The sequence below is a fragment of the Hydra vulgaris genome, chromosome 12, assembly GCF_038396675.1.
Source record: "Hydra vulgaris chromosome 12, alternate assembly HydraT2T_AEP".
NCBI classification, from domain to species: Eukaryota; Metazoa; Cnidaria; class Hydrozoa; order Anthoathecata; family Hydridae; genus Hydra; species Hydra vulgaris.
In genome coordinates, this window is record NC_088931.1 from 56,083,408 (window position 1) to 56,104,465 (window position 21,058).

General features: G+C 27.7%; 1 protein-coding gene and 1 long non-coding RNA gene across 2 annotated transcripts in view; one reads left to right on the top strand and one right to left on the bottom strand.

The window, feature by feature from the left end:
* The window catches only part of LOC100199266 (prostaglandin reductase 1), a 94,936-nt gene that overhangs the window by 34,864 nt on the left and 39,014 nt on the right, over positions 1-21,058 (bottom strand). The gene's annotated exons all lie outside the window — the stretch shown is intronic.
* Positions 5,781-7,725, top strand: LOC136088846 (uncharacterized). Its single transcript, XR_010642546.1, has 2 exons — positions 5,781-5,853; positions 7,564-7,725. It is a non-coding gene; the product is annotated as an uncharacterized LOC136088846 (long non-coding RNA).

Consider the following 21,058-nt stretch of genomic DNA (forward strand, 5'->3'; position numbering starts at 1 on the left):
ATATATATATATATATATATATATATATATATATATATATATATATATATATATATATATATATATATATATATATATATATATATATATATATAGGGGAGAGTGGTGTACCTCAGAGGTATTTTCAAACTTTTACAAATATTAAAAAAAGTACTTACAATATTTTCTGCAATAATGTATTTTCATTAACTTTATGATATTAGTTACTCTAGGATTTTTTATTAAACATCCAGACATATTTTTTCATCCCTTTTTTTAAATTTAACAGCTTACATTACAGCCAAGGTACACCACCGGTGTACCTTGGTGTACCTTGGAGGTATTATTGTTTAAACAGATTAAGTACTCAACATGGTAGAAGTTTTATATAATATATACTTATAGGATAATTGGACTTCATATCAGAGATAATATTTATCTATCTAGTTAGATTTAAATAAACTATATATTGATTGATAACTATATTTAAATTTATAATAATATATAATTTCAACATAAGTTGAAATTATATTTGCATTTGTTAATATATACATATATATATAATGAAATAGCATTTGTTAACTCTACATTCAGGTAATCAAAGTTAATGCCAAATGAGTTTTTCCAGCTGTCGTGAACCTCCTGTAATAGAGGGATGTGACAACTAAAAGACCATGTTTAATTTTCCAGCTCATACACAGTTTTATAATCTCTTTGATTATTCAAGAAAATTATCAAAGAGAAAATAACAATTTGAAAAAAATAATTACAATTTAACAAAGAAATACACACATCATATTATACTAAAGAAATTCTTAATAAACAAAAAAAATATCATAATAAACTATAACAATATATTATATTTAAAAAATACTTTCATAAAAAATATTACTAATAATAGTATTTACAAAATCATGCAAGTTTGTATCTTGATGGTACCACCAAGGTACACAACATTAGCTACCTCTAAGGTACACCGCTACCACAGATTTTACAAAACTGCTACCATATGTTTATAGGTTAGGAGTTAAGCAGTTTCAAGCATGCATAAATGCAGCTGAAAACATGTTTTACAATTTTTGATAATCAGTTTTAAAACAAAGATTATATCTACAGTTGTAGAAAAAAAGAATGCGCTCTAAAAAAATTATTTTTTGGTACCGGAAACATACTTTTATTTTTATTGCAACAACAAATGTGTTAAGCTGTGGTAAAACAACTTATTATGAGCCTTTAAAGGCCAATACATGCAACTAAAATTTCAGTTTGAATTCATCACTCAAGATGGCAGCACAATTGACGTGCCTCCCTACCTATGTATATGTGTGTGTGTACATATATATATATATATACATATATATATATATATATATATATATACATATATATATATATATATATACATATACATATATATATATACATATATATTTATATATATACATATACATATATATATACATACATACATATATATATATATATATATATATATATATATATATATATATATATATATATATATATATATATATATATATATATATATATATATATTAATCTATGAACTTTTGTTCATAAATAATGAAAATGGGTTTTATTCTGATTAATTTTCAAAAAAAGTCACCCACAACACAAAATTTTCAAAATCATATATAAGCAGTATTTACAGACAGTACATTATGATTTTCTGAAACCTAGAATTTTCTTGAACCTTATGAAATTTTCTAGAATTTTCTGGACTGTTTTCGATGTCTTTAGATCTCTGAAACTTTATAAAATTTCATGAAAAAAGTCTTCTAGAAGCTTATGGAAAATAGCAAGATTTAGACTATTTAAGCTGCCTGATTAGGCATTGCTAATAATTATATATGAATCTGTATTCGCCAGATGGCAGTCAAATAATATAGAGGTACAATAGCGCTTATATTTACTATTTTTGCTTTTGAGATTTATTCAATTATTGTCTTCAATCATAATATCCTATAATAAAAGTGCCTTCGCTACTGAAAGAAACAAGACGATCTGAATGGAGAATCAAGTCGTGCAGGCAAAACTGTAAACTTAAGTGCTGAAGACATACAATAAACGGGTAAAACATAGAAAATACAATCCATTGATTAAATTTTTTTACAACACAAAAAAAAGATGGCTCTACAGTGAGGACAAAAGACTGTATCATCTTTAGATTGAAAACAAAGGACAGATTGGGTATACAACTGGAAAGGCTACTACTTCAAAACCTATCCATCGCTTCAAAAGAAGAAAAATATCCTTGAAGCCTACTTCAACAACAGTAACAGCAACAATGCCAACTTCCAAATCTGAATCAGAATATCAAGTGTCTGAAGATTCAGAAAAACAGTCCACAAGAACTACAGAAAAACCAAAACTGCAACCAAATTTGTAACATCTTTAAAGTTATTAAACAGCGAAGCAGCAAACATTTGTCGACAATTATCTCAAGATGGAATTGACAGTCAGACACCTTCACAGTATGGTATATTTCATTTAACTTGGATATTCTGTTTTTGAAGAATCCAGAATATTCCTTAAAGCGAAGTTTCAGAAAATATCTAAATTAAATAATGCAAGGTGAAATTCCTGAGCAATATTTGCTCTTTTGCCTCACTACTCAACATTTGTAGATTCATCTCTAACAGATGGGCAGACTATTAGTTTACTGACCAAATGTACAATGCAGATGATTATCGGAAGTTATGCAGCAGCTTGCTCGGTCACAAAAAACATTAAACTCAGTGAAAAAGTTTTGGAATTAGGAACAATCAAGACTGGAAATTCCCAAAACAAATCAGTGAGCAGAACAAGCAATCAAGTGTCTTCAAGATCTTTTCAACATCTGTAAAAAGAACTTCCGGCTTAGATTTATTATGTCTAACAAAGCAATATAAGAATTTTATATTATGCTTTAACTAAGCTGAGTACTACACAACATTTTTTTGATATATATATATATATATATATATATATATATATATATATATATATATATATATATATATATATTATATATATATATATATATATATATTAGCCAATCCCATAAATTTTTATATTTATATGAAAAATAATTTTTTATTTTTTTATTTTTTCTTGTTAAAAGTATTTATGCTGATTGTTTGAAGCTACGCTTTTTGCAATTTTTGACCAAATTTGGACAAATTTCCAAGCATTGCAGCGAATAGATGTCAGTACAATTAAATTTTTCATCTTTATATGTTCCTATACCAAAAAAAAATACTGTGCTTTTCAATTTAAAAAATAGATAGTACCTATCTTTCACTGATTATGACAGTTAAATTAATCTTTAGGCTATTGTAAAGTGAATTTTTTTTGTTTGAAGAAGTCATTTCCAAATATGCTGCAAACCTTTTTAGTTCATATTGATATCAAATGACATTTAAAAAAAAATTATTGTTATTGGAACCTTGAATCAAACAAACTCAAATTCAAAATATTGAATAAAGAACTTTCAAACTTTTGTTGTACATTAAACTAGATCAAAATGTATTGTACTTAGTAAGTGACCGGGGTTGATATTTGACTGGGGCCGCGGCCGGGTTTGATAAAATATAGCCGGGGCCGGGTTTGATAAATCCTATCCTAAAGTATATAATTTTAATTCAAAATTCATGTTATATTTTGTATATATATACATATGTAAACATCATTATGATCAGTTTGATCATCGTAATCATCATTATTATCATTACTATCATGAAGATGGTGATGATCATCATCATAATTATCATCATCATGATCATCATCATCAACAGCATAAAAGAGGAGGGATAATAATGATGATCATTGATCATCATTATCTACATGATAATGATGATGATCATCATCATCATCCGACATAAACCTTCCTCTTTTATGCTGTTTCTCAAATATAAACAATCTAGAGCATTTCTTTTTTTAGATAAAGCTCATTCATACAATATGTAAGGCACTCTCTTCAAGTTTTTTTACTTCTACTTTTACCATTTTCTACTGAAGCTGCATCTTCATCCTGATACCTAAATTACTTTTACCTTTTCTAACAAGTGTTGTTCTATACAACACTTTTTCTAATGTCTAAGATCATGCCTTTATTACTTGTCTTGCTAGAGTCACACCACACATCCATCTGATCATTTTCTCTTTCGGCAAATACTACACCATATAAATACTAAAGTTTATATAACAATGCAATTATGTTATATGCCAGCATCTAAATAAATAGCAAACATGTATGTTTATATCCATAATATATATATATATATATATATATAAAGTGCATCTAGGAAGCTTTAATTCCTTCTGGAATAAAAGTTTGGAAGCTTTTATTACTACTCTTCAATTTTAAGTCAAACCTCATTCTACTCCACATTTTTCACCACCTTGAGCAGTTGCTTTTTTAAACATTAATCATTTTTTTCATCTTTTTTTACAAAAACATCTCACTTAAGAACAAATGTCCTTTTATTATTGCAAGAAGCCAATGTAAAAAAATTATGCCTGAAGTTAAGCTCTGTTATTCTTAGTTTACTAAATCTTGTATCTTATCTCAGATGCTAGGTTCTAGAGACTTTTGGTTCAAATACTTCAGTTAATGACACTTCAACAGTGTCATTAACTAAAGTAAGCCTAACATTTAATCTCTAATTCATGGGTCTGATCTTTTTACTTCTTTCCAGAGTAAAGCAGATTTATTTGCAAAGAAATCTTACTCTAATTTGACTCTTGAATATAATCGCCATACTCTTCTTGACAGTTAAACAAAATAATCCATTGTTAAACATCAAAATCACTTTGGCTTTCAATGCTAAAGTTAATTCTCAATTAAACACTTCCACAGTTTGTGCTCCAGAATAAATTTCCACCATAGTCTTAAAAAAGTGTTCTCCAGAACTCTTTTCAATTTTTGCTAAACTTTTAAAAAGTGATAAATAAGTAGTTTCAATTTTTCAAAACTCTAGAAAACACTTTGACCTCTCCAACTATCTTACAATTAGTCGTCACTCTGTTATTAGTTTCTTTATATAAAGGTTCAGAGGTTAATATTTCTTTCTAACTGCGGTAGTAAGGTTATTCTTGAAGGCCTACCCTCTTCTTTATTTCAAGTAACTTTAAAGGTACCACAAGGTTCTATCTTTGCTTCTGTATTGTTTCTTATCTACAATAACGATCTTCATGAAATCTAAAGTGGCTCTATTTGCTGATGACTATATACTCCTGTCTTGACTAAAAATCTTCACTTTTTCAGGCTTGGTTGGGAAGCGGGAGTGATCGCTCTCGATAACTGACCACGGGAATAATATTTAGTTGCGAAAAGCTGACCAGATTTTTTAGTCGTTTTAAGAACATTTCAAAAAACAAAAAAATAGGGAAACGCTAAATCTAATCCGTCAAAGTGCTGTTTGAACAATTTTCAAAAATTCTAGACCCAATTACGGCGTTTACAATGTGATACAAATGTTATTAAATTAAGTCTTATAAAAAATGTATTTAATGACTTTTTTTTTGCTTGTTAGTTTTTTTTCTATGAATGGAAAAATGGATGAAGCAAATAAAGGTTTTTATAGTTATATTGGTTTGAATATTTCATGTAATTATATTTTTCATATTTTATAATAATTTTTGGCGAAAATAGCAGTTGAAGTTAATAAACATTTATTTATAATAATAAATATCAATTTAAATTAACGAGAACAGGTTGAAAGTTGACATGTTATATTTTTAAATTGTAGATTTAACTAAAACGTTTAATGCAATTTCTTATAAAAAAGTAAAAGAAGCTCAGAATGAAATTGAATCTCATGAACATGAAATTCTCTGTTTACGCAAAAGATGTTGGATTTGCTCAAAAAGGTTTGTTTTTTTACTTTAGAAATTGATCATTTTTCTATTACTCTTGTGAATTTTACCCATGAAGCATCAGGGATAACCATAACAGCATTTATTCTACTATATATGACAAACATATTTACAACAAAAAACTATGTATATTTATGTATGTATATACATATGCATACATATTTATGTATGTATATACATATATATATAGATGTAAAAGCTGAGTATTTCATCCAAAATAGAAATCACTATTGAATTTTCTCTTCATATGAAATTAAAAAACCAATAAGACTTACATAATTTATAAGTAAATATATGCAATTGTTGTTGCCACTATTTAAGTTTGATTTTATAATCTACAAATAAAAATAAATGATATTAAATGCAATATTTTCTAGCACATCAAAGATTATATTGTTTTAAAGCAAAAAAATTTGAAAGTACAAATTTTTCAGCAGTTTCCAAGCTTTGTTTTAGTCATACTTTTAGAAAAATATTTTTAGACTTAATTGAAATTACTACAAAAACAATATTTTGAAGGATACCTTCAAAATATTGTAGCTACACTAAAATCTTGAATGAACTTTTTGTTCATTTTTCTAGCATCATTAAACAGTAAATGGAATCCACAAATCTCCTCCAGCTGAGGACGGTTAAGAGCTAAAGTGCTAAGAATATTTTTGATATCTTCAGAATTTATCTTTTGCTGGGTATATGCTGAATTCCAGACATTTTTTAAAATCATTTTTCCAAATTTCCAAAAAGCTTTTTGTTGATACAAATTTGAATATACATATTATTATAACTCTAGGACTGTATAAAGAACATATTTAATTTTTAGAGTACCTATTTGCTAATTCAAATACATAACTTTTACATAAATTTTTCTTTTCAAAGACCCTTTTTTTAGACCATTACTTTTCTCCCCAGTAATAGCAGCCATGTAGTAGAGTTTAATTTGTTTTTGAGATATTGTCTAAAAATTTATTTTGATACTTTACTGTTTCAGTTCCAAGTGAATTTAATAAATTAGTATGAGTGAAGTATGACACCAACATTTGAGATGATTCATGATAGAAATGCTCTCATTTTCTGTATATTTAAATTTTTTTTTTGAAATCTATTATAAAGCTATTAGCGTGGTCAAGCCAACCAGGGAAATTCTTTTTAATTCAATATCAATTAATCTAAATAGTATTTTAAAATAAAAATTTCTCTTTTTTAAAAATTTTTTAATAGTTTTTATTATTAGTTATTAAGTTGCTTCAAAAAGATTCATCTTATCAAATCACAGATCTTTTGGTTATAAGAACTAAGGACTCTAGAGTTCTCAGAACTCTAACCACTGTGCAATGGCTGGTCAAATTTGAGATTAAGAAAGCATTCTAATAGCCATTATTTAAAAAAATTTTATATAAGTAAATTTATATCGGAAAACTGATATTTTTTTGTTGAGGACGAGCCAGGACAGAGAAAACAGTAAAACTTAGAATTTACATCTAGTTGTCATTGAAAATAAAAAAAGTTCTATGATTTTTGGGACACTCTTATATATATATATATATATATATATATATATATATATATATATATATATATATATATATATATATATATATATATATATATATATATATATATATATATATATATATATATATATATATATATATATATATATATATATATATATATACATAATTGAATTACTTTTTTATTCTGCAGATTTTGAGCTAACAAACCACAAACTTCTATTTGAGGATATAAAAAGATCCGGCAGAACACCTCAAATTCAGTTCACTGGTATCTCTTTTATAATCTTAGGTAAAAAAACGTCTTCATTGTTCTAGTGGTGTTGATAGATGTATAAGTACAAAGAGGAAGAAAGTGAATGAAAAACTAAAGCATGTAAGTTATACTTGAGTTTTGCAAAGCTAAATTTCAAAATTAATTATAAAATTGAGTTTTGTATTTATATCATTAAAGAATAACTTTATCAATAAGCTATTTTAGGTTGCCATTTGTGGATGACATCTTTATAAATATATTTGGGGATTTAGCTTTTAATAATTTATATCTTTTAAAGTCTTTCAAGTATTACTTTGTTTAATGGTTTCTTTAGAAAAACCAAGACCATTGTTTCATGAAAAGCAGATATCACGCGCAAAACACTAAAAAGATGAATTGCCCCGCAAAAGTTGTTTTAAGAGATGTGGTGATATTTAATGGTTTCAAAGTAAAATAATAGTAACTTGTTTGTTCTTGTAATAACTTGTTTGTTGATACCTTTTCAAAATTGAAAGTATGATTAAATTAAACTTTAAAAAGTTAAATTGAAGAACATTAAATTTAGAACAAATATTGACTTGCTATATTTTTTGCATGATAGAAATAATAAAAATGCAATTGCTTTTCTTCCAGGCAACTGCAAATACTAAAAGCAGCAAAAGAACAACTGCAAAAAAATTAAAAGCACAGTGGATACAAAATAAAGCACATGTTGGATGTATATGACACATATTTGTACAACTTCCAGAAAATAACAATCATTCTGGACATCTTATAAATGAGGTAAATCATTTTAACATACTCAAAAAGATTATCAACTACAAGTTTATATATTACTAGGTTTACTACCTTATTTAGCTATATTATATGCAATTAGTAATATATTTCTTCATTAAATGTGGAACATGACCTACTATAGTGACAGGCCGAGTAAACATATGACAGATGTTATCTCCAGGCAAACTTCAACCACCACAATTAAACTCTCTAACATAATCTCAAAACTGGTCAAAACAAAATAATTTAGCTTCAACTAGTGAATCTCTATTGACACACCCAGCAATGTAAACCAAAGACATTTTAATTTCTTTAGGCAAATTACTTTCAACAACTGGAAGATTATAAAACACTGAACAAAATATCATCTTGCATTACATAATTACATTTTTCACATAAATGGCTCGATGATACTTCTAAATCATTAGCAATACCAATTTTATACTTTACCAAATTTACACTTCTTTATCATTATACTTATACTTTACCAAATTTATACTTCTATATCATTAGCAATACCAAAATTCAATTTTTTTTAATGTCAACTTTTTGCAATATTTGCTGAACATTTATAAAGTAGGTACCACCTGATCCTTGCCAAAGTTTTCCAAATGCTTTCTCAATAAGGTCACTAGTAAAATGTCTTAGGCAAACATACTCATGATTTGTAGTTAATAAATGTTTTATTAGTTCAACCATCCCACAACATGTATGAGAAAAAGCATGAGAAGTATCTTTGATTAAATTTTTTAGTCCTAATGACCTTGTTTTTCAAGAGGCATTTTTTCAACCATATTAGCCAAGTTTAAAAGAAAGTTCAATCGTTTATCATTGTTAGATTAAAAAACAGCACAATATTTATCTCTTGTACAAATATATTCATAAAGTCCTTTAACATTAACAATTTTAAAAATTTTGATAAAAATAAATAGAAGCACTGTGGAGTCGTCAACATTTTTTATGGATGTATGAGTTTTTAAAGCAGCTACAGCCTCATCACAAAATATTCCTAAACAAGTTAACACATTTGGACTTTCAATTGGTTTAAGAAAAATTGCAGTTTAATTAAGTTTAGGCAATTTTATAATAGCATCTTTTTTATCTTTTAAAAATTTTAAAAAAGTTTTTTAAGATCTGATCTTTTTGCAGTTCTTGAAATACCTTTGTAAGTAAAACATAGTTCTTGGCATTTTTCGGTGAGCCAAATGATGGGAATAGATTTTATTAAATGAACAAAGTCATATAGAAGGAAAGTGTTATCATTAGTGCACCTGGTGTTATTGAGATAAAACATTCCAAAAATTTTTTTATTTACTTTGTTATTGTCAAAAGAATAGCAACAATCGAACCACCACAATGCTTTAATTGTTTGGATTGTTTGATCATATTAAAAATTAGCATCTAAACCTGTTACTGGTATAGCTTTATAAAGCATTACATACAAAAACTGTTATACATATATACAAAAACTTTTTTTGGCCAAATAAAAAATAAATCATTAAACCCAAAACTGTTTTTGCTAATTCATTTGGGGAATTCAAAGATTTACCAAAAATGTTTCATCAATTAGTAGAACAACCTGTCTTAGAGAAGTAGAACATTTGTCAAAACACAACTTTAAAAGATCAACATATCCAACATTTCTAACTTTAGATGTTTAACTTTGTCATCAAAGATATACTTGGTAGTTCAAAGTCATCACATAGTCGAGAGTAACAGATTCTTGACAGTCAAAAGTACTTAAATGCCCTAGCAACCATATCAGAAGAATACTTTTTTTCACCAACAAACATTAAGAAGTTCATACTTAACATTTTCACAGTACATTTTCATACAAAAAATTTTCACAGACTTTGTAACATCGTAATCATTTATTACTATAGTAGGCCATGATGTTAAACAATATATAAACTATTTCACAAATTTTTATTTTAGTTTCACAACAAGTCAACAAATGCATAATAAGAAAAATCAAGGACCTGGTTGGGGAAGGTATTCGGGATGCTCATGAAATAAAAAGATGTCTTCAACGTTATGTTAAATATGACATTTTCGAAGGCTTGCAGCAGCTGGAAACAAGTAACAGGTGTTTTCATCCTCGGATTTCTGATATCAGAAACTATATTAGCATCACAATGAGTGCACTCAAATATTCTAAAATGGATCAGGAAAATCTTTTTTATAAGATAGGCGAATGGCAAAAATCACACCCAAATGATAAAATTTTGTTCAGGGGATACAAAAAAGTGGACTTACAAAATAGTAATCAAAAAGAAAGATTGTGGTTTAACTGTGGAATTGAAAATCTAACTGACGCTAATGTAAGTCATTTTATGTATTATTTTATCTGTATCAAAATAACATACTTCTTAAAATTGTGTCATTATTGCAACATGAATTCTTCTGATGCTTTTTAGAATGTAGTATTGCTCGATTTGAATGAGTCAAAAAATAATTGATTACTCTTTATTTACCAAAATGCTAACCAGCATTGCTTACTTTAAAGGTATGGGAACAGTATTTGTCTTCTTGATGCAACATACAAAACCACAAGATATGCCATCCCATAGTTCTTTTAAGTCGTTAAAACTAATATGGACTACCAAGTTGTAGCATCATTGGCCATTCAAAATGAGACAGTTACCTCAATTACAGAAGCTTTAACATTCATTAAAATATGGAATCCACTATGGCTAACATAAGCATTTATGGTAGACAACTGCGAAGAAGAAATTCAATCCATCTTATTTTTGTTTCCAAGTAAGTATATTATTTTCAGGGTTGGGGTCGTTACATTTTAAAGATACTTAAAAGTAAAAAAAGTAAAAAGTAAAAGTACTGACTCTAAAAGTAACAAAGTGAACTAAAAAGTATTGCTAAACCAAAATACTAAAATAAATGTATTTTGGTTTAGCAATACTTCTTAGTTACAAAGTAAAAAGTACTTAGGGGTGTCACAAAATTGAATACATCAAACATTAACATGAAAGAAATAAGCTTTTAAATTATCTTGTCATAAAACTTTACATATATTTTATCCATCAATGTAAGAAATTTTATTACAACAGATGTGTTTCAGCAGTTGTTAATGTTTGTGGATTATTACAAATTTATGTAAAAAAAGAATTTATTCAATGAAATGATAAAACATTTTCTCGTAGTCTTTGAAGCGATAAAACTATACAAACAGTATAGCTGCGTATTGTTATAAACGTTTTTGAAAAGTGTTCCAAACAGACAGTTAGTTTTTTTAATTCGTTATATAGTAAAAAAATAGGTCTGAAAAGTAACAAAAGTACTATGTTGTTCAATTCTTTGATTTGAACGTTTGTTCAAGTAAAAGTACTCCAATTACTATAAAACGTATTTATATATATAATATAATAAAAGATGAAAGCTATTAGTTTTTATTGCATTTTCTTGCAAAATATGTTAAAGAAAATTAATCGTTTTCATCTTTTTAGATAAACATCTTTTATTATGCGATTTCCACCGGGAGCAAGCATGGCTTCGATGGTTATCTGCTCACAAAAATGGACTACGAAATAAGAGAAACAATTTTGGTTATGCTAAGAAAGATTGCATCATCTAAAACACATGATGTATATGAAGAACATGTTAGAGAGTTAAAAGCGGGTGAGCTTTGAAAAAGTAATAGTTCCAAGAATTTTCAAAATTGGCTTGACAAAACTTGGTTTCCAGTCCACCAGATACATTAGAATAATTTTTTTACTTAGAGGTATTGAGAAATAGTTTTAAGCAAAACTTATACTGTAACTTTTGACAATTGTATTAATGCAAAAGATAAGTGTATTTTAATAACTTTTAATATATGTATTTTCTTTAATTAGCTCTGGGTACGTTACTATTGACTGGGTTTTCTTGAAGTTGCAGTTAATACAAATAATGGAGTGGAAAGTAAGAATAAAGAATTTAAATATGGCTACTTAAGTAAATTCCATGATAAAAGTTTAAGTGGAATGATTAAGGTTCTTGTGGAGCAATTTTTACCTGATAAGTATAACAGGTATATTTTAGTGTTGCTGTTTTCACACACAAGTATATGTGTGTGTTTATGTGCATATAAATAGCTTATAACTATAAAACTAATTTTTTAGTTATGTTGAATCTAATTTTAAAGTGTCTGGTTATTACCATTCCTACCAACAAACTCTGCCTTCTTGGCTACATAACCGACCCAAAATTTATTGCCCACTGTATTGAGAAATTGGATTCATCAAAATTCATAGCAAGCAATTTGATTTATAAAGATGGTGTAGTTTTTAAAGTGAAGAGTGAAAAAAATAATAATATTTATGAAGTTTTTTTTGGTGATGAATTGCGAATGCTAAGTTGTAGTTGCTTTGATTGGAAAAAAAAACTTAATTCCGTGTAAACATATGCTTGCTGTGACTAAAAAATATAAATATATCTTGGGATTCATTTGGTACACAATACAAGAACTCTGTTTTTTTAAATTTGGACTTTGATGTAATGGGATCGTGTACAGTTAAATCAGAAAGTATGTCAGTCAAAGAACCATGTCCTGTAGATGAGCCATCTTAACTATCTAATATACCTATCAAAAGTTATCCAAAACAAGGTAAAGCTTGCATTTGCCGCGAATTGCTAAATCAAATAAAGTCACTGACTTACTTAATTGAGTCTTAAGAAGTATTTGATCAACTAGAGGAAAGGCTACAAACCGCATTAAAAGACTGTGAAGAAAGAATATGTAAAGATCACGTATTAGTTGTCTAACATGACAAAAAAAGATATCTAGCTAATTGCCAAACAAACAAAATCTACTTCAACATGCTACCTCCTACCAAAAAAGAGAAATTGAATATTTCAGGTAGAGTTGGTATTGCAAATGACGCATGAAAAGCGGCATCAAAAATATCAATTGGGATGGAAGCTTCTGGAAAAAAAAATTAATATAATATTTAATAAAATAAAAAATTGAAGTTGAAACCTTAATCTCATTATCTTTTATTACCTGGTATTATATTCGAAAAAAAGATGAATTTTTTATTATGTAGATTATTCATTTTTTATTGTTGCTACTAATAACAAATGGGTATATAAACTATGGGTGTTAGTCTTAAGTGCCATTTAGTCTTTTGGCTTTAACAAAGTTAAAGACTCTACAGCCATGTGTATAGACTTTAATTTTGTTAAAGATGTGCTAATTTTATATTTTTATGTTTTTAGAGTATGAGCGCATCTTATGAAATTAAGTACCAAAGCTACCATGCACCTTAATTTGTGCATAATTTTTAGTTGAGAAAATAGTCTTTAAACATTCAAATCAATCAAACTTTATTAGTTAACTATAAATATGGTGTTCAATCAGTTTTAAAGTAAATTATCTATTATGCTGAGTCTTGGCATCCGATTAGAGCTAGAGTCTCTGTCCCAAAACTCGAAAAGTTACATCTCTCACTTTTCCACAATTACATTTTAAGGGAAAGGGTGAAGTTTTCCTTTATATTGATGTGCAGCTGTAACTCCTATACATAAACATGGGCTTATTGTACACAGTTGTAGATTAGTTGTGTTACTCCACACTTAATTGTGGAGTAAAACTCCACAATTTCTGCGAGAATGTAGTACCATGCAAATTCTATTATCTCTTATTCCATAAACCAAAACGCAATTCTTTTACTGTAACTGTTGCATCAGGCTTAAAAACCCTGTATTTACTGAATTTCTTGCACGCCTCTATGTTTTCTTGAGTCATACAGTTTGCAATTAGTTTCTGTTTTTAACTTTGTTCAACTTTCTGTCAACTGTTTTTTTTGTACTTAAACTCTTTTCTTTAATCCAAACTTTAAAAGTGGTTTCTTGCGGAAACGTTGGAGCTTAAAAATAAAAATTGAAGTAAGATCTAAAACAATGGTACAAGAATTGTAATTCAATGTTTAAACAATTTAATGTTCGAAAATTACATTGTTAACTGATATTTGCAAACAAAACAACTTTTTATAGGTTGTAATCAGTTTAGTACAAAGTTGTTAGGGTTTCTATGTCAAGATCTTCTTATTTTATAATCAGATAACGTAAAAACATTGTTCTTTGTAAGTTTTTTTCATTTTTGACTACCAAGCTATCATATTTAGCATGGAATTATTTTAATTGGGAAGATTGTGGAGCATTATTCTGTTGTATTTCCTGGTTTACTATATTTGAAATACTTTTTAACAACATTTTGTTAGCTACAAAAGTAATTTTAAATAATACTTTCACGTTTCATTAAAGATTAGTTGTTGTTTCTTAAACAAAAAGATTTCTTTGCGTAAAATAAAGATACAAGAAGTGTTATTCAATGTTTAAAAATTGCATTATAAACCATAATATTTGTAAACAAAACAACTTTTTATAGGTTTTAATCAAAGTTTTAGTACAAAGTTTTCAGGGTTTCTATGTCAAGATTGTTTCTTTTAGAATCAGATGGCGTGAAAGCATTTGTTGATTTATTTATATTTATTATTAATTGATTGTTTAATTACAAACATTTATTTATAAATACACTTGATTTTAATTATACCGATGATGTTTAAAAACTAAGTATTTACAACTTAAATCTATTAGAGAAATATTTACTCCGCTAATTTCTTTTGGAATCTTTTTTTTTATTTTTCTTAGAATGTTTTTAAGAAAGTTTCTGAATTAATATTCAAAATTTTTTCACTTCATCTCAGAGTTCTTTTATTTTAACGTACAAATTAAATCCTGTTGGAAATCGCATCGGTAGTCAGTAAAATCTAGATAGCACTTTAATGGATTGGAATTAGTGTTTCCCAAAAAAAGCGCAAAAAAGATTAATTGGACCAATGAGAGTCAATTACATAAAAAAATAAAATAGAAAAAGAAACTAACTTTTAACGCGAAAAAACATAAAGCAAAATAAATTTCGTTTAGAACAAATATTTTCGAAACATTGCTCCTTTTATAATTTTTTTATAAAACTAAGCGACATTTTTTATATAAAGTAACATCTTACGATTGCTTAATAAGAAAACAAATGTTCTTTTATTAATTTATATTTATAATATTTTATTAATATGACTTTTATTTATATACTAATGTCTTATTTCCAGTGCTGGATTAAAGTGGGTTGGGATTAAAGTGGGTTGGGATTAAAGGGGGCTATAGTCCCAGGCCCCAGAATGTTACAGGCCCCGAAATAGTCAAAAAGACTTTTTTTTATATATAATTTTCATGCTGCGGCACATAAAAAGGCCTCCAATATAAAAATAGCCCCCAGTCCCAAAAAGTCTAAGAAGATTCTAATAAAACTAATGCTAGTTTCAGTTTTATTTAAGCTAAATTATTTATAAGTAAAAAAGTTAATTTTTTTAATAACAATTTTGTTTCGTGTGAAAACTTTAACATATTTGAAACAATTCTTCTTAGTAAGATGAACAAATCAAATAATTAAATCATTAAGTTACCGTAGAAATTAGATTAATTAGATAGAAATCAACTAAAAAGGTTGAAAATACTTTATGAAAAGAAGGCGGAACTGCTTTACAATATCGCTGATGTTTAGTGCTTTTTAATTTTAATTAGTATTTAAAATAGAAAAAAGTAACCTTAAGTATAATGAGTTTGTAAGAATGACAACTGAAGCGAAAATATTTAGAGCTAGTAAACCAATATCTAAGAACTTAAAAACTTTTCTTTATATTTAATAACTTTCTAAATATATATATATATATATATAGGGCGAGTTACTTTAAATGCATGTTTGTGTTTAGTAACCAGAAACTTTTATTATGTTTATTTCATAATTAGTTTTATTAACTTCTTTATTAGTTTTATTAACTTGATTATTAACAATTTCATTGAAAATGCAATTATTGTTGAAAGTCTTCTTGTTTACAAAATAAATTGTAAAAATTGCTTTAAAAGATTACATTAGAATAAAAAACTGATACACAAAATTACATTTACATAAAAAATACATACTTTTTAAAGATAAAATAAGAATATACTAATAAAAATTAATAATACATAATAAACTTGCAAAAATTTTGACAATTTAAAAAATATATATTTAAAACATTTATTTTTGTAAACAAATAATATTAGTTTAAAAGATTTACAGATTTGAAGATGCGGCTCTGATAATGAGCCGTAGTATTAAAGTAATAGTTCGTTTGATATTCTTATAACAATTATTGCTAGAAATATATTTTTTTTATTTGCTTAATATCCTTATAATAATTTATGCTAAAAATATATATACTCAACAAATTTCGAATACAATTTTTAAGATAATTCAACAGAAAACTCTAGAACTTTATTTCGCTTAGTCAGTGTATTTTTTGAACCAATAGAATTAGTTTGTTTGTAGATTTGGCGAGTTTTTAGTGTTCGCGAATATTCTTTTTGTTATTCCGCACCAAGATGTTTTGAGAACATTCAAGTTTATGTATATTATGTCGGTATTATTATGTATGTCAGTAAAACAAAAATTTTTTGTTTTACTGACAACTTAAATGTTCTCAAAACGACTACAAAACCTGGCCAGTTTTTCGCGACTAAATATTATTTCCATGGTCAGTAATCGAGAGTGATCGCTCCTGCTTCCCGACCAAGTCTGCTTTTTAATTGCTGAGAACAAGCAGCCGATTTTAAATCTGATCTCTTTTCTGTAACAGCCTAAAGCTTACAGTAACTTCTGGATTTAACTTCTGGACTTCCACATTTTTTGTTCCACACATCTGGAAACCCACTTTTTTTGTTAGACAATAAAATTCATTTATTTGCTGCAAAAATATATTGCAATATTGTTGGCATTCCTATATTGATAAATAACAATCCTCATTCTCTCAGACAAAGTCTAAAAGCACATTGTAAATGTAATTAGACCTGCTTTATCTCCCAAGTATGAGCCACTCTCCTATTGTTGTAAGGTTGCATTTCTTTCTTTTTTTCTACAAATACAATCATGGTCAATGCTCAAATGAGCTATCATCTCTATAACAATAACCAAAACTCATTCTTGCTTGGCTTTTTATTCAACGTTGTTGTTTAAAAAGTTGCATCCTTTTACTGAATCTGTCCCTTCATGCTAAAAAAAACTTTTATTAATCCAGTTTTTTTCCTTGAACATCAAAAAAAACTTTATACCTCTTATAACTCCTTCATGTTTACCTTTTTTATACAATTTACAACTTTTTTACAAAGTCTTCAGTTATACATTTCCAAGTATTTTAACTTATTCTCTATTTTAAAATAACTCATAACTTAATAGTGGTTGCTTACAATCTTGTTGGAAATAATTTGAGTTTAAAAATATATTAATGTGTGCCAGTATTTAATAAATAGTAAATATAAGTATAACATTATAATATATTAGGTATTATAAATTTTTTTCTAGCCCCAGCTATCAACTCTTGCTAAATCTTATAATTTTGCTGGGGCCGGGTTTGCAAAAAGTTTCATTTTTAGCCAGGGCCAAATATACTTAAATATTATTTTTATGCGATTATTTTAGATGCTCAAGAAGACATAATGGTCTCACCATAGAACTCTGTCGATCAAAATCCTTTGTGTATCAAAAACAGCTAGTACAGGCATCCAACTACAGATGCATTGAAAATTTTTAGTTTAAGACAAATACCTCAAGAAAAATAATAATAATAAAAGTAATAAAGAATTTAAATTTATTTTTAAGATTAAGAGTTTACAGATTAAAATAAAAATTATTTGAACAGTTTAAATAGTTTTGAGTTATTAACTCATAGCCAACAGCGAGGGAGCAGATGCTGTAGCTCAATCTTTTTATCCACTATTTATTTTTTTAAATGGTTTTTTCCAAGGATTTTTCATTTGGAGTAGGTCCTGAAGTTTCTCCTTGCTCTTCACACATTCTACATTATCTTGAATGAGTTTCACTGGTTGTTCTGATGAGTCATCAACAACTTCAATAGATTTTACAAAGGTTTGAATTCATTTTTGAAAGATTTTTTTGGATACTCATTGTATCCAAGAAAATCTTTCCAAAAAATCTGACGGAGTTTCATCTATAAACAATTTTCTGAACTAATACCAAGAATATCAAAAATTAACCAGGAGTTTGGTGTAATATTGAATTCAAGACTTGGTGGTTGGTCTTTATCTAACAAAAAACTGCTATCAGAATGAATTTCAGCTTTGACTCTATCTGTTTTTACACCTGTTTGGACCTTTTTCTGAGTTGAATAAAGAACTTTTGCCATCTTCTCCATTTCTATGAAGTGGTCTTTGTCAGAAGATGCCAATGCCAGCACCACAGTAAATGGATCCAAATACCATGAATGGTTTTGCCAGAATTTTAATACTACCTCTGCAGCAGGCTCATATTCAGTATAATGGCACATCTGCTGATAGTTTTGTTGGTCCTGAAGGTGCAAATTAAAAATAATGCAACTTAGATAAAGTAAGGTGTTAAATGAAACAGCTAAATAATTTTGCTAAATTAATTTTGGCAAGATAAGATCAAAAACGATTTTCTTACTGATTTCATTTCTACTATACTTCTACTGTTTTCAAGGAAAATCTGTCAAAAAAAAAAGCTTGATTGAGAATTATTCTTTTAGTTTTTTACATCTGACCTTAAATGTTTTTTAAATAATTTAATTTTCGATATTTTTTTTTATCAACACCGTTGCTTCCAACAAGGCTGCAAGCAACCACTATTAGAGTTACTGGAAGAGAAAAGATGAAGTTTATAGAGCAAGATAATGATTGACAGACAACTTAAAAGATTGCAAATTATATGAATCAGGAAAGAAAGACGAAGCAAGCAAATTTCAAAGAACTGATGCTTGAGGAAAAAACTCTTATTTGTCTAGTATAGTATTTGTTGAAAAGAGAAAGAGAAGCAACATTACAATGCAAATGTTAAATGTTAAGATCGTAAGTAAGAGTTAATCTTAAAAGATAAAGGGTAGATGACTCATTGAGTACATTACCGTTCATAAATACAGGAAGATCAAAACCATTGTGATAACGATTAGCTGAAAAAAATTGGGTTTTATCTGAACTAAAGTTCACCAGTCACTGTGAGCCCCATGCTGTAGCAGAAGTGAGATCCTTTTCAAGCTCAAATGCCCTCTCCAAGCAATCAGAGAGTGTTGGCTTCTTATCATGACAAGAATAAATGGTAGTATCATCAGCGAGCAATACCACCTTAGATGTGAGAATATATGGAAGATTGTTAATGTAAATTAAAGAGTTTTCTTAAATAATAAGACACATTATAATTTCAAAAATTAGGTTTTACTTTAAAAGCTGCAGAAAACTCACAGGTCAAAAACCAGGATGCTCAGAAAAGAGAAATAAATCAGTCATTCTATTAATCTCTATGATAACTTCATCACTCAGAAGAAGAAACTGCCTGATCTTGGAAAAAAGCAACTTGAATTTTATATAGTACAGCGCCTTTGCAAAAATCTGGTGTGTAAAATAGTTTTTTGAAATTTGTACCTGATGTTCTGATCTTCTTCAAGAAGCATAACTTCAAGCTACGCCAGTTCAAGATTGCAATAAAAAAGTAATAAGTAAAAACTTATTACTTCTTTATTGCAAAGCATTTGCTGTGTCTGATTGTTATGCCTTATAAGCACACAAAGACGGTCTTTTGTCTCATCTTTGGTATAATCTTCAACAATTTTACCATTAAAATGAACAATGATAGGTTTGGGCTTTCCTTAACCATACTGGTTAAGTTGGCTCTAAGAGCAGCAATATCCTTTTTATATTATTTTATCTGAAATCCTGTGAGTAGAACTGTGAGACAATGTTACATCCTCAATATCTCCACTAGGGTTACAAATAAAAGAAGAGATAAGTGCAGTTGCTTGGTTAGTAGATATTCCTATTCCAATAACAGTCCTGGCAGTTTTAAAAAAAATATCGTTTGGAATATTAAGAGTCATATTTTTAATAGCCTTCTTTTTTGAAGTGTTATTAATCACAAAATTATCTTCAGAACTGGCATCAGCATAAAAGGTTTTCATCTATACTCATTTCACTTTCAGAGCAAAATTCTGGTTGATCATGGCTAGTTTTTCCCACCCTAGCAGAGGTTATAGAGCTCTTTCTAAATGTAGATTTTCTACTAACAGCTACAAACCGACCATCCAACGCTCTAATCACCATCTTTCTGCCACCTAGGTGGTCCTATATAAAGTTTAAATCTTCAATCTTATCTGATGGTAGTCTCAGCTTATCAGTCTTCAAACTATGTTCAAGTAGCGTTGTCTTCTCCAGCGCAAAGCAATCCTTGAAGTTTAAATTTAATAATTAAGTTACAAGAAAATGTAAACTATTTACTTCACGCTAAATTAGCATAGTACAAGCTGTTTGTCTATAAAATGTTCATACCTGTCATTGATTTCTCAAATTTAGTTTTTGCCTCAAGATATCCAATTATATCCAATATATGATATCCAAATCCAATTTTTTTCTGGGATTTCTTTAATGCTATTTACTTTTCTAAATATTTCTTTACATGGTATATCATCCTTTTGTCACTGACGACTTTGAACCCAGTCTTTCTCCAAGGAATCAAGATTCTGGAATAAATACAACTAACATTGCAAAAATTGTTGTTTTTTATGCATTTGAATCTAAAAAAAATTTACGTAAATTAAAATGT